The sequence below is a fragment of the Haemaphysalis longicornis genome, unplaced genomic scaffold (genome assembly GCF_048455015.1).
Source record: "Haemaphysalis longicornis isolate Haplotype H1 unplaced genomic scaffold, Haemaphysalis longicornis Haplotype H1 scaffold_1, whole genome shotgun sequence".
Taxonomy (NCBI): domain Eukaryota; kingdom Metazoa; phylum Arthropoda; class Arachnida; order Ixodida; family Ixodidae; genus Haemaphysalis; species Haemaphysalis longicornis.
The window spans coordinates 10,550,168-10,564,031 of record NW_027526203.1 but is presented as its reverse complement, the minus strand read 5'-3'; the positions used below and the strand labels follow the sequence as shown (position 1 = coordinate 10,564,031).

At 48.9% G+C, this 13,864-nt stretch overlaps 1 long non-coding RNA gene across 1 annotated transcript; it reads left to right on the top strand.

Annotated features, from left to right (window-relative positions):
* The first annotated feature begins 613 nt into the window (after positions 1 to 613).
* On the top strand, positions 614 to 3,328 carry LOC144175103 (uncharacterized). Its single transcript, XR_013323613.1, has 2 exons — positions 614 to 741; positions 1,957 to 3,328. It is a non-coding gene; the product is annotated as an uncharacterized LOC144175103 (long non-coding RNA).
* The last annotated feature ends 10,536 nt before the right edge of the window (positions 3,329 to 13,864 follow it).

Below are 13,864 nucleotides of genomic sequence, written 5' to 3'. Positions count from 1 at the left end.
TCATGGGAAACGTCACGAAACACACGATTTGGCGGGAGAGTCAAAATTTTAACTGAAATTGATTAATTTCTCAGTGAATAAAGCATCACTTGCCGCGGGAAAAGCGCTGGGGGCACTATAAAACACCAAATCTTTCGAATAAAAGAAACTTGTATTTTGTCTTCATGAACGTTTCTCGGTTGGGAGCGCGCGCGCGCGCAGCTAGCTACTGTGCATCATAGAGTTTCATACTAATATACACTAGAGGGGACACTGGCGCTAGTGTCTATGCGAGCCGTTGATCGTCTGCTTCAACCCCCATGAGGGCGGCCATGCCAGATAGACGTGTGATTTTCGAACTTGGCTTGACTATGCCAACATCTTGACTTGACTCGAAATATCTTTTTTAAATTAAAAAGCTACAACTAATGTTTATTACAGTATAAATTATTAGTCGCATAAACAACTTGTACTATACGTTAAGTTTTAATTAAGGTTTAGAAGTACTCTTTTATAAGAGGGAAAGTGATTTGTGAACGGCATACGCGGCTGAGTTTAGCGGAGCCGGTGATTCGGCAACGAAGCGTATTTTTTTTCAGTTTTTTTTTTTTTTTTTTTTTTTTTTTGCTTGCGAGTCGGCGGTTATGGTGTCATGGTCAGCGGTGGCATCGGTGGCATGTGTCTGCTGAAGGGCCGCTGCACAGCGTTAAATTTCGTTCTGGAAGACTACGAGTAGCGGAGCGACGCGTCATATAACCCCAAGTAAGTATACACGGTTGTTGTTCATTTCCACTCATAAGTGTAATTGTTGTCGCCTTACCCGACGTGCGGTCGGCATGCTGACAAAATCGTGAAAGGACGCTGAGTAACAGCTGATCGTTTGCTTTGGTGCCTTAAACAAGCCATAACGGCCAACTCGACCACGGAACTCGACCATATCATCTCTGTTCGTCGCTAACACGCAGACGATGTTTTATTGACCGGATGGTTAATCGGGTTCTTTCTTTGTTGTACTATTCGTGTATTCTTGATGTCTTGACGCACTGTAGAGCTGTTTCTGTGAGCAAATGTTAATTTTATATGTTGAGAGCGACAAGCGTAGGAAACAGGGTATCTTATCAGGCCACACAGCGAAAAAATTCTCGTACTTCATTCGTGTTAACCTTCCAGAAGACGGCCTCGTCTTGCTAAGAGCGGCAGGCATGCAGGGCGTTCTGGAGCAGTGGGCTGCATTTTACGGGAGTTCCTAATTTTGTGAAAATTCCCGTGTAGAATGTTTCTATTAGATGACCAATAACGCGCACTGATATATCTAAGCACCGTGTGTGTACATTACACGCCCACAAGTACCAATCATCACCTGTCTAACCGAGGTCTCACGCCCAGATATAACCAGGTACGCGTGTGAAATTGAAGGCTCTCTATTTTTTCCAGTGCCTCTATACAAGCGTGCCGAAGCGCAGGAACAGTTTGAAAATACGTGCGAAGGTGTCAAACAGCATAAATGTTGCTGATCAGACGGTGCTTGCCTAAATAGCAACTAAATAGTGCCTCTGGGGTACCATTTCCATAATACACAAGCTGCCTTCATGCATTCGTTGTTCCGTAGCTGTTTCACAATAAGTTCAAAACATTTACTCATTTTGTGTGGTTGTTCAGTCTTGAATAATCCAACTGCTAAAGTCATGTCTTGTTAAAGCACGACCTCTGAAAACATTGTTGGCGTCCTGTGAGTTTATTGTATGTGCCTTCTCTTTGGTTTAAGTAATGACTTCAGTGTCAACACGGCAGCGCGCAGCTGATCGTAACTGTGTGTTTTTATGAGAAAGCCAGAGTCATTGAATATGTTATGTTGCTGGAACCCTTTTTGTAAATAAGCATGCTGGTGTGCTGGATTTTAAGAGTACATACTTGTGCTCTAAATATCTGTACAAAAGCCTTGCAAAACCTTCAATGATGCCATCCATTTCGATACAGGTCCCAGCTGTGTCAGCAGTGCAAGGAGCAGACCAGCAGGCAACACAAGAAGCTGCACCAGGCATGCAACCAGTTTCCAAGTCAGGGTCATTGGATGGATCATCAGCAGCGCAAGACAAGGCAGACATGCCGCCAAGCTGCCAAAAACACACAAATTCTAGCAAGGGCCACTGTTGAAAAAGCAAAAGGGCTTGGGGAGAGGTTGATTGCAGCCTACGATATGTAAATAGTAAAAACAATCCTGTACATTCAGCTGCACAATAAAGAGAAAAACAAGTGGTGAGGAAAGTGCCTTGTAGTGCATGGAAGATGTTCTTTGAATCTTGCTTGTTAGGCACTCAAGATTCAAACTATTTTTCTCGGGTGCAAGAAAATTAGTTGTTCAAAACCATCCATTGTATGCATAAATGTGACTTATAGCAGTGGCTTCATTTGCGATAGCCTTGGCACAGCATGAAACCAACTTCATTTAACTACCATGAGCAGCCATTTGAAGACTTGTGTACGTGCTTATTGAACTGAAAGAATGAAGTGGAAGTATTCTGCGTGGTATTTTAGCCCACTGTGTTCCAAAGTGGTATTCACTTGAGGGACCCTGCTGAGGAGGACTGTGTGTGGTGCCAATGACTGTGAGAGAGCTGGCACGTCCTCACTGCCCATGTAAACCTCTATTGAAGCCAGGTTCTATTGTGCACCTTTCACAAACTTTTTTGTGACGCCGCCACCTCCTCCAGCAACATATTCATGAAGGGGTGACGTAGGGGATCAGCTTTCACCACGTGAATGTCAGTTAAAACTTACATTATACGTTGTGGCTGCAGTTTTTTGTTTATGCACCATTGATGTCTGCCCAAACAATGGATTGAAAAATGTTAAGCTGCCCTTTCCCATCTTGCACTGTCAGTATGGCTCAAAAGGTTCTGATCAGTGGGGTAGAAGGCTGCCTCACCAACTTCTGGCTGTTATCAAGTTGCAGATTGTATCCACCCACTGCTGTTCACTGTGGCTGTATATTGTCATGCCGAGTGTACGCTGTTTTAAGACCCTTGTTTTGTTCGTTGATCAGATATTGTTGCCCTGCTTCTACTGTGCTGGCAGATGCTGATCGAAACACTTCTGCTCTAGGGTTTTTTTTTTTCTAGCTAAGCTTTTCTAGGGTTCCTTTCATGCAATCTTTTTACCGTAACCTAACGTCGCATTTGTTCGCCACTTACAGTAACCATTTTGTTGATTCCTGCATAAAGCAGCCTGCGTACATCAGTATGCTGGTTGCGAAAATGGCAATGCTGGTAGGTAGCTACAAACTAAATCCTGGTACCAATATGTTCACAGTGGCTCTTGGATGGGACAATAAATACATTGATGCGACATGCTTATGCCTTCACTCATTTTCACTGCATAGTTTGCATGTTTGCTGTTCACCAGCCTTCAAAATTTCAAAACAACTTCCTCAAGGTAAGCTTGCACTCTTGCTTTTGTTGTATTAAGCAATGCTGGCTCTTGGATGGGACAATGAATACATTGATGCGACATGCTTATGCCTTCACTCATTTTCGCTGCATAGTTTGCATGTTTGCTGTTTACCAGCCTTCAAAAGTTCAAAACAACTTCATCAAGGTAAGCTTGCACTCTTGCTTTCGATGTATTAAGCAATGCTGTGCTTTTTTTATTAGTGTTACAGAGTATGACTGTGGTGAGGGCTTTTTTATAAATGAGTGAAACGGAATTCTGCACTTTGCTGTTGGCACAATAAATTCACACAGTACTCGCTTAGTGCAGCCGCCAACTTTTTCTCTGTGCTCAATATGCCTGTCTCCAGGCGCTGAGCCAGGGTTCCACTAACGCAAACAGTTGCTACAGCAACACCTGCCACTGGATGGGGAACACTGTGACCAATGTAGAATCACAGCGACTTCATTGAATAGCAAGCATGCATGCCGGTGATCGCCTCATATGGCTTCACCAGTACAGCCGGTAAAAGGCTTGTCTATAACACAGCTTTCGTACTCAGCCCTATCCTGCCCCGCCGGTGGGGGATTTCAATAAAACTACTGCGGAATTCTGAAGTCTTAGCCCTTAACTTTTGCCTCCGACATGTTTGGAACGAGTATGTTTCGGCAGTTTTCGGATGTAGCTGGTTGAAGTTGAAATCGCTGTTATAGACAAGCGATTTACCGACTGTACATAGCTATGTAAGCCATAGTTTATGGCCCAAAAGTACTGGTGGGCCCCAGGCAATCATTTGGCCACGTTCTGTTGCAATAGGTAAAGCCATTCTACCGTTGCAGAGGTACGTTTTCTTCCCCTGTCTGATACTGCACTGCATATACAGAGTATTCATTTAATTACATTGTTTTTACCTTCAGCTTCAAACACCCCATATGCGTCCATGGTTGCGGGCGGTCACAGCGATTGCGCGTGAGCCTTGGTTACACCGGTGAATACACGCAGCTGATTAGCAACGGAAAGGGACTGTGTCGGCTGTGTTGTGCTTGCGGGAACAGCCTAGCAGACGACGGTTGCACTGGCGGAATCGTCCTATGCAAGCGGCCTACCCTCACTTGTTTCGCCGCTTTCTCCCACGATAAGGTGCCGACCCACCCGCTGGTGGACGCTCCCGCAACATTAAAAAAAAAAATCACCGGCTGTGCACACATACTTACTGCTGATAAAAGATTTTTATTTGTCTTCGGCGCTACCGTGCTCGTGACGTTATAATCGCAAGCGTAGTCATGAACGTGGCTAGGATGGAACGCACTACCTGGCGCGGAGTGCTTCCCGTACCCATTCATTCCAGCCGTGCAGTATTTGCGCACTGCAGCCGCTGGAATCAAACGCCAACAGCAATTCTGCCCCGGAATGACCCACCGACGCTTTCGACGCCGAAACCGAAACTGACGGAGCGGAAAAGTATGAAGCCTAGTACATATAACAATCGTCAAGCCTCAAGTTAAGCCAAGTTCGAAAATCACGAGTCTACGTCACACAATCAGCTCCATGGGGGTTGAACGATTGCAGCGCCAGTGTCCCCTCTAGTTTCATTAGTATGAAACTCTATGCTGTGCATGGATCTCAGCTGAAGCGATAACGGCGGGCGGTGCGGGAAGAACAGCGTAAACACGGTGAACACCGGTACAGTGTACTAGAAGGGGCAGTGTAGCGGGCGGAGGCGGCGGCGCATACGTACGCCGGCACCGCTGGTGGCGAACGGAGCGGCGGCGCTGCTGTCGTCCAATCTTCCGTTTCGCCCAATCTTCCGAACCGGCGTTTCGCAGCCTTGCTTGTGAATGTGAGCTACTACGGCTCACAAACGGCGCAGAAGCAACGCCTGAATCAGTGCTTCGCACCTAGATGCAACACAGGGTACTCCCGAATCAAGCAAGCGCAGAAATTGTCGTTTAAAGCACCCGCTGACTCGGGGAGAAGAAGCGTATGGGAACGCAACGTGCGCAGAAGCGACAGGAGGCTCACGCCGAATTGTGCTATTTGTGAGTTACACTTTGAGAAGGAGTATGTTCATTGTCAAGGACTATTGTATGTTCATTGTCAAGGAATGTTCATCATATTAACGGCACAGGGGTGCGTGTTGAGCGCGGGAGCCCGACCCTCGCACCGGGCGCTGTTCCAACGATTCTACCGAATGTTGCTCCATGTTTAAGTAAACGCTTGCCTTCAAAAAGAAACGACAAAAAGAGGAAACTCGAAGAGGATGTCCTGCCGTGAAAAAAGGGCACTACTGAGTTCTGCAGACGAGCATATGTTGACAAGCCGGCGACACGGAGCCGCTGTGACAGGTGCGTCATTGAGTGGAGCGGCATTGCCCAACCAGTACGGGACTTTTCATGAGATGCAAGGTGCACAGGGAGCGTGTTTTACGTCTTGCTCTCACTGGACGCCGGCACAAGGGATGTGACTGTAGAAGTGGCAGTATTTCTTACTGTAAACAGCGACGGTGTTACCCACTCGAGAACGTTTGTACTACGGAAACTTGCAGCAGAAGCGGCAGTGGTTACGATGCGGGATATAGAAGCTGTATTAATCAAGCGGACGCACCGCACTTGTGTACAGGTGCAGCTACTGAAGCTTTAAACTGTTAACTAATGGAAGTGAACATTGATTGATTGATTGTGGGGTTTAACGCGCCGACGCAACGCAGGCGATGGGGCGCGCCGTAGTGGAGGGCTCCGGATTAATTTTGACCACCTGGGGATCTTTAACGTGCGGCAAAATCTTGTATGCACGGGCGTGTTTGCTTTTTGCCTCCATCAGAAAAGCGGCCGCCGCGGCAGGGAATCAAACCCGCGACCTCGTGCTCAGCAGCGCAACGCCTTAGCCACTGAGCCACCGCGGCGGGACTGAAAGTGAACATGTTTCGTATCTATTTTCTGTAATTGTAATATGTATGTGAACATTTTTTTTACTATGCATTGTTTACATATCAGTACTATACACAACTTTCGTGATTAATTGTGGTGTAAAATTGCGAACATCCTGTCTAAAACATTATTTTTGAATGGAGTAGTCACTTTGCTATTTGTTTCATTTTGCCTAGCATACTTTCTGCTTCAGTGTTTGTGTTGAATACTTTTTTCTACCAAGCTCTTGAGAATAAAATGATTTTGTGGATTCATGCAAGACTAACTTCCTTATTCCGTGAATACATGCCCCACGCCCTCATGTGCATAATTGACGATTTCCTGCAGGTCTTACCACTAATTCTTCGGTGCTTTTATCCACGAAATGTTTGGATTCTGCAGGCTGGCCTTAAAAATATGCAACAAACTGTGGGCAGCTTGCGTTGTAAGTGTTTCATTTGATGAAAGAATTAGAATTGCGGGGCTATTATTTGCTTCCAATTTTACGGCGGATGCAGCTTGGCGCACTCGGCGCCGTGTGTGTTTCAGCGAGCGCTGTGGCTCTCCGGTAGAGGCATATAATTTTTTCGTCGTTGTAACCAGAGAATATAAATAAAACTGTTGAAAACGGTAATTTTGGAGCGCGCGAAAGCATCGCACGGGCGCGCTCCGCCGTGCACCGCGAACGCTTCGCCCGCCCCATGGCCCGCCCGCTAGGAAGATTGGTTGACCGCAGCGCCGCCGCTACTGGCGACGTTGCGGGAGTCGGGCGGGGAGCGGCGGCCGCTGCACTGCCCCTTCTAGTACACTGTAACACCGGCCGCAGGTTACTTCGAAATGGGTAGGCCACCCGCTATATGTAGAACACCGGTCGCAAGTCACAGTTTCGCTGGTTAAGCGTCCGTACATCGCATGCATCACTTTTTCTTTTTCCAACTGTGTACCTGCTGAAGACGGACAACGTCAGGGGCACCCAAAAATGCGGCGAGTATCATTTAATTAGTGATCTGCAGGAAGTGACCCTCATGAACAGAAATAGGTCCCACACGTGTCCCGCAGAGCTTAAAAATTCGCGTAAACAAAGTTTGGACAATGAAAAACGCTTGAAATATGTGAACAAACATAAATGATGTAAATAAACAGCACACCATTAATTACGGGTATTTTTAAATTAAATTATTTTACATTGGGGGGGGGGGGGGCGCTACGTTGAAACTAGCGTATCTTATTTAGTGGATTTCTCAGCCTACGGTATACCATTGGCGCCCGATGACTACCGTCGCACTGGCAGCTAAACACCCCGTGGTGCGCGTGAATCAGCTTTGACGCGGGGTGTCTTCTCGCTAAAAGTTTCGCGCAGTGGGTGGTTGAAGCGTGGAGGGCCACAAAAAACACGTCGACACGGAGGTCGACAGCGACTCTGTGCGCGAGCGATCCAGAGATCCAGAACAGTGGTCATGTAGGGAAATGAGCTAGGCATTTCACGGCGTGCGGGAAGCCCCAAGCCACAAGGCAGTAGCTGCATTTCCACTTTCTTCACTACATCGTATAAGCAGTGTTGAACGCTTGCCGCGGGGTTAACGGGCTCATATACGATGTCTGAAAATGCCGTAGAAGCACTTGCGCTCAACTTTGCAATGTTTCCAGTGCATCCTTGTTGTATCCCTTTGACACCGTACGATTTGTAATTCGCTTCAAAATTGAGTTTTTTAAAATATCAATGAGGTGACAGTTGTGAAACATATTTTAGACTGAAATTTTAATTCCAGCTAGAGTGCAAATATCGTAAATACATTTGTAAAATACTTGTTTACAAGGCCGTGCAGTTTTTATAACGAATTTGCTGCATGCAGCGGCGACGGATAACGATTAGGCTGTAGGGCTAATACTGCTGTGATTAAAATTGCTAATATGTGCGCTATTATTCAATATTTTGACCGAAAGGAATACAAATGTGTGACTGAAAGTGTATTGTATTATCGATTGAATATTTGCTTATGCAGAAAAATGAAACGAAAGTTGAAAACAGCGCGAGACTTCATTCGCGGAGAAGTGACTAAATACGAGAGGAGCGCACTTGTCGCGGGAACTTGTGTGAGACGTGCGGCAGTTTGAGACCCCCGCAAGCACTATGCATGCAAAGTGCTTGCAAAAAACTCCCACCTCCCCTCGCGGGAACCCCTGTGTAGATGCGACGCATAGGCGGAGCGGCGAATGGACCGCGTTTTATAGCACGCATAACGTTGAGGGGACTGCGTAAGCCGGTCCCAGTCAATGACAACGTTGGCGTACTTCGGCGTGGACTCTAGGTGTTTGAGCCAAGCGTGGATGTTGCTTCACCGGAGAACGGCACACCGGTTATATGCGCAGCGCGCCCGAAGGAGATGAAACCGCGGAAGAGAGAGTACTGCACATGCGCCGGCCCCAGCGCGTCTGCCGCGGCTATGACGCAACGTGCCGCGGCTATGACGCAACACAATCCAACACAATCCACTTTAATCCAATCCAATCCAATCCAAATCCAATCCAATCCATGTCAAGCCAATTCAATCCAATCCAATCCAAGCCAATCCAATCGAATCCAATCCAATGCCCCTCGCGAGAGAATGTTCGCCATCGGAGAGGAGAGGGGGTGAGCCGCGGAGAGCGCAGCTGGCGCGGCGAGGAGAATGGGGGAGGGGCGAACAACGCCGACGACGACGACGCCGGAGGGACAAGGCGAGTGAATGAGATGTTCTGCATCTACAACTTCCCTTTTCATCGCGACGTTTATGAAACTTCATTTGCTTTGGTTTCTCTTTACTTGTAACGCTTGAGCGAGTGCGTGTGTGTGTTGTGTAGGGGTGGGGTCTTCGGTTTCTCACGGACTCTGCAAGCCAAACACGAATGTGGTCAATCATTTAAGAGTACGCAAAGTATTTACAAACAAAACTCCCCCCACCTCCCCGAAGGGGATCGTGCTGAAATGCGAATGCATTGGGTGCACCGATGAGTGCGCTGCGGCAAGCAGTAACGGAGAGAGGCGTGCGCTCCACTGCATTTATATACATTTTTCGAGCGCAGCGAGCGGAGAGAGGGTATGCGGAGAGGAGAGAGAGACCCGCGCAACACGCCCGCCCCGCGCGCGACCTCTCTCTCACGCCGAGCTCCGCGATGCGAGCACCCGCCGCGGTGGCTCAGTGGCTAAGGCGTTGCGCTGCTGAGCACGAGGTCGCGGGTTCGATTCCCGGCCGCGGCGGCCGCTTTTCAGATGGAGGCGAAAAGCAAAAACGCCCGTGTGTACGAGATTTCGGCGCACGTTAAAGATCCCCAGGTGGTCCAAATTAATCCGGAGCCCTCCACTACGGCGCGCCTCATCGCCTGCGTTGCGTCGGCGCGTTAAACCCCCACAATCAATCAATCATCATCCGCGATGCGAGCGCCCTCACACGCCCGAGCGCGCTCCTCCTCTCCACTCACTCTCCGCTACTCCGCCCGAGCTCCGCGATGCGAGCGCCCTCACACGCCCGAGCGCGCTCCTCCTCTCCCCTTGCCCTCCGCTACTCCCGCCCGAGCTACCACCTGCTCCGGTTGCTCGGCGCGCCACAGCTGTTGCTAGGGGCGAGGAAGAGCGCGGAGAGATAACACCTGCGGGCGCACGCCGACGGAGCACGACAAGCCCCGACTAAGAAATGCATTCGCATTTACGACGACGACGACGACGAAGGCATTACAACGAGGCGCGCGCTCACGTGCGCTCGAGCTGGAGGAATGCAGGCGCACGCCGGCCAACACCTGCGGGCGCACGCCGCTCGATGGACGCAAGACAACCCCCGACTAATAAATGCATTCGCATTCAAAATAACTAGGGCGATAGCGGCAGTAGTTCTACTTCTACTTCTCCTTCTACAGAAGTCGAAGTGTCAGATTTACCACTATAGCCACTCAACGCGCCATTGACCCGAGCCGGCTTTAGGAACTTCCTTTCCTACTTCATGACTTTCCTTTCCTACTTCATGACGTCACCGCAGCATCACTATGCATACTTTGAAGCACTCTCTCAAGGGGAATATTTTAAGGCTAAAGGCACGAAATGCTAAAAAAAATTGAAGCCATTCCACTCAATGTGAAAGCTGTCGGAAGTGCATAGCAGTGATTCGCCATAATGGGCTGTACCGCCGTTATCCCAATTACTGCTACCACCCCATGCAATTCAAATTTCCCGCCTTCGCAGTGCTCGCGCGCCCCCTGCCTGAAACTGCGCCAGCCGGAGTTCTGTTCTCTTTGTGCTTTTTCTCCGCACGTGGCGGCGTTGCACTGGCACATTAAACCAACTAACGTGCGTCCTTAACTAAAGGCACGTGGGCACTGCCGATTAATTATGTATATTAAATGCAGAGCAATTCAGTAACTCACGATGTCACCCGCGTTGGCGTCCGTAGTCCGCACGCTCACTGCGCATGCGCGTCGGGTCGAGGCGATAGCGAACACTCTCTCGCGAGGGGCATTGGATTGGATTCAAACACTCTCTCGCGAGGGGCATTGGATTGGATTCGATTGGATTGGCTTGGATTGGATTCGATTGGCTTGGCTTGAATTGGCTTGGATTGGATTGGATTAAAGTGGATTGTGTTGGATTGTGTTGCATCATAGCCGCGGCTGGGGCCGGCTCATGTGCAGTACTCTCTCTTCCGCGGTTTCCTCTCCTTCGGGCGCGCTGCGCATACAGTCGAACACGGATATATCGAACTCCAAGGGGATCGCGGAAGAATTCGATATATCAATAATTCGATAAATAAAATACGCCTATCTGAAGATTATCTGACAAGCCCCCACATCACTGAGAGTTTTCAGAAGTCGTCGAAAACGGTAGTTTACCGTTTTGACCCTCAAAGCACGGAAAATCCGAAGCGCAGCATGATGACCACCGCACTTTATTTATCATTGAAATGTCTTTGAGCTTCGCTTGTTTTTTCTTCTGCGTCGTAAAGTTCGCCAAATTGTCTTCAAGATTACAAACACGCACAAATGAGAAAATCAACGCTGTACACTGTGCCCAAACAGAGGCGAATAACGCTGACGTAACCTCAGCTACAGTAGGCGGTTGGGAACGTTGTCAGGCACTGAGTGCCGTTATCTTCAGTATCCGAAGCGGACACCTCCCCCCCCCCCCTGGAGGCGTGCAACGAAGTCGCTTTGCACCCGACACGCTCCGGAATAGCCGGGGCGGGTCGCCTTTACGTCAACGTTGATGCGTCCATCGCCCTCAAAACTACTGCGAGGAATTCCGAACGCCTTTTCAACCAACATCTTTTCAGCAGCCTGCACCCGACGAATTCCCGCCTTCGTTTCTCCGAAATGAATGCCTTGGACAAAACAAACATACAACGCCGCATCGGTCCCCCTGCACGAGCCACCAAACAGCTCAATCACAGAAAAAAAGTGCCTCCGGTCAATTTCTTTCGCTCCTTTATGTCCTTACGCCCCAACCACTATCCGCGTTCTAGCTATCATGGGGCTGCCCCTCGTGCTAGCGTGAAAACAGCTGTTGAAGGCCATCGAAGCGACATAATGCCGTGGACGCCGCCTCTGTCTCACCAAGCCAGGCAGCTCCTGCGATGAGTCAACATTATCATCAACTCCACCCCATCAGAGGAAGCAAACTTTCAGGGGCACCTTCGACGCGGAATTCGATATATCGAATTTGCCCGTGATCAGGAGTTCGATACACGCGCACAACAGCCCTATACTTTAGCATGGGATTTTCAAGGGGATGTTTAAACTGTTCGAAATAGACAATAATTCGATATATCCGTGTTCGATATATCCGTGTTCAACTGTATAATCGGTGTGCCGTTCTCCGGCGAAGCAACATCCGCGCTTGGCTCAAACACCTAGCGTCCACGCCGCTTTACAAGTACGCCAACGTCGTCGACTGGGACCGGCTTACGCAGTCCCCTCAACGTATATAAGCGGCGGAGCGCGCGTTCTGAATTCAGTCACGGGCGTCTTTGCTTGGCTTTCGCTTGACGTGACGCTTTGCTTGACTCGAGTAAATGCGACGCATTTACTCGAGTTCCCCCTGTGGGAAGATGCGGGCGCCTTTTCCCCGTCCTTCCTGCATTTGTCTGCTCGGCGATCTCATGCCCGCGTGCGGGCAGGAGTGCCGCGTACGTGCGAAAGACAAAAGCCGTGGAAAAAAAAAAACCAACATATAGCAGGCTTCGCGACAACGGGCCGCAGAGCAGTTTCGAGCAGACGAAATTGAAGAGTGCGCGGTGGCTCATACAGCGGCGGCGCGGTGGGGTCACGTGGTGCAGTGCCGCCTGGGCCGACTTCGATTTTAGTTTTTATGTATAGGCTTCACGTTTCTCCGGTGGCGCCGTCTCCCAACTTTTTTTACTCAAATGTACCTATAGTTTTCTTTGCGCTAAACAACGGGAAGATGTATGACAAGCGCCAGCGTTTCACGAGTTTCGAACGCTTATAACTACATAAACTGCTTGGCTTTCGAAGCCTCTGGGGTACGCCGCAAGCAATAGCGTTACCCCGGGGCGCCGCCTTGGTAGGACGACAAGGCGAGCGTCTAAAGTGCTCTGCACTTAAAAGATGCACGGTAACTTCACGATACTACACGGTACTTTACGTGCAACAGAGTTCGTGCTGCACGCAATACCGGAGGGTCCGTAATCTTCCCCCGATGGCCATGCACACAGGCGTCTTTCGGGTTTGCCGCCATCACAAATACGGCGACAATGAATTGAACTTAATTGTTGCCGGAAACTTGACAGAAGAATGTCTCAGTAGCTAAAGTGTGTTCGCCGATAAACATAATCGTTTTCCTGGGCTTCTATGCTCCATTTCACACATCAAGTGCAACGCTGTGAAGCCTACACAAGTAGTCCGCAAAGAAAGAAGGTGTATCGCTCCGCGCGGTTTTGTAGCCGTGGGGTCTAACGCGTCGCTCTGGAGAAAAGACGCTGAATTTTGAAGTACATGGGTTTGAAACCGCTTTCCGAAGTTTATTTTTATTTTTTTTTTATCGCATCTTCTGCGAGTTCAATTCTAAATCTTATTTCGTTCCCACTGACTTAAACACTAAGCGCATGCGGAAATGAACTGCACGTATGGGTTCACTGGATGCATACCGTGCTCATTTGTGCGGGCCGAAACAAGCTCTCACCGTGTTTGACCAGCAATGGCGATTTGGTCGCGATACTGCAGCATTGTCAGTTTACCTCGTTGATTCTAGCGAGAACTTTGTGTGAGAAAAACACGTTAATTCATTGATATAGTGAGCACAGCTGCTCCAACCAGGGTGAATTACCAACAGGTGTTCACTTTCAACTTTCGTTTTCGCCGTTGCCCTGATGACCCACTTCTGTTTGGGCCTGTCTTAAAACACTCAGCATGTTATTGATTATACGGGGCCGCCAGCTGAGCAACGGGTTCAGTTTTTACGGAAACAGTTTGAAACCGACTTAGGTACTGCACTGAAGAGTAGCCCGAAGCACTTGATGCGAACAACGTATCATTTGGTATTCATGGGAAAGGCCAGAAAGCAGATTTCTTTA